Source organism: Acyrthosiphon pisum, unplaced genomic scaffold, assembly GCF_005508785.2.
Source record: "Acyrthosiphon pisum isolate AL4f unplaced genomic scaffold, pea_aphid_22Mar2018_4r6ur Scaffold_32;HRSCAF=206, whole genome shotgun sequence".
In the NCBI taxonomy this organism is placed as follows: domain Eukaryota; kingdom Metazoa; phylum Arthropoda; class Insecta; order Hemiptera; family Aphididae; genus Acyrthosiphon; species Acyrthosiphon pisum.
In genome coordinates, this window is record NW_021772713.1 from 68661 (window position 1) to 69800 (window position 1140).

At 31.9% G+C, this 1140-nt stretch overlaps 1 protein-coding gene across 1 annotated transcript in view; it reads left to right on the forward strand.

The window, feature by feature from the left end:
* The first annotated feature begins 487 nt into the window (after positions 1–487).
* Positions 488–1140, forward strand: part of LOC100575712 — a 5161-nt gene continuing 4508 nt past the window's right edge. The window contains exon 1 of the mRNA XM_029492647.1: positions 488–884. The gene's annotated coding sequence lies outside the window, so the exon portion shown is untranslated. The remainder of the gene's footprint in view (positions 885–1140) is intronic.

Consider the following 1140-nt stretch of genomic DNA (forward strand, 5'->3'; position numbering starts at 1 on the left):
CGATCCCCTATAATGTATTATAGTGGAGGCGTGAATAGCTGTTTACGAGGCAGCTGTCTCATGCAAAAGTGAAGGTGGGTACCCCAATGACTCCAGTCTCAATTACCTAGTTGGCTAGACTAGTTTATAATTTATACTCACATGGTCTCTTAGGGCCTGCATTTAAAGTCTGGGAAAAAATAAGTGTAAAATATGAATAAAATTGGTGTGTGGTGTGGGTACTTATTTAAGGCAGTTGCTTCATAGGAAAAACTGTTTACGCCTCCACTGAATGTATTAGGTACTTATTGGTTATGATAGATCTGAAACAACTCAATAGATACATTAAAACGACAATTATTTATCTTACAAAGTTGCAGTCAGGTGTGGATTGAACACCTGAGGTTTTGTTATTGTTTACTGTTAAATTTTAATAAATTTTAAAGTCATGGTAAATTGTGATAGGGTTACTAATTATTAATAACATTAAAAGTTCACATGTGTATATTGTTATTTATTATTTTTCTACTTAAGGCATAGATTATCATAAATAAGTATACGCTATAGGTTCACAACTATAACACAAGGATGTTTGCTATATTATATTGGAAAAACTATGTGTTGAGACTATGAATAATGTCGATTGGTTACTTTTTTACTACATGGATTTTTAATATGATATTGAGCCATTAAATTAATACAATTTTCATAATTATTTAATTATCATAATTGGTTTTTTTTTCAATTTTAGTCAGCAAGATACAGTAACTGATGTGTGCATGTACCCAAGTAATTTAAGAGATTGTTTTGTTTGGAAAAACTTCTTCTGAAAAAAATGTTTCCACTAACGGTTCCACATGGACGGATATGTCCATAGAGTATGACCGTATATTCGGATCAATAGAGTATGGTATATTACAGTAAACTGTAAAGTAATAAACTCAAAGTGGTAGACTGTAGCTAGTATCATCAGTGTCCTTAGCCATTTAACATATTTCCGCCCATGTACATTTTTTAACCCTCAACAACATATTATAATAAAAATGTATATGTCGCATCCACATAGTGAAACCACTCATTTCATGAACTGGATATCCAGTTAGTGGAATTTGTCCAGATCGTGAATTTTGACGAAAATACATTATATGGACGGACATCCAT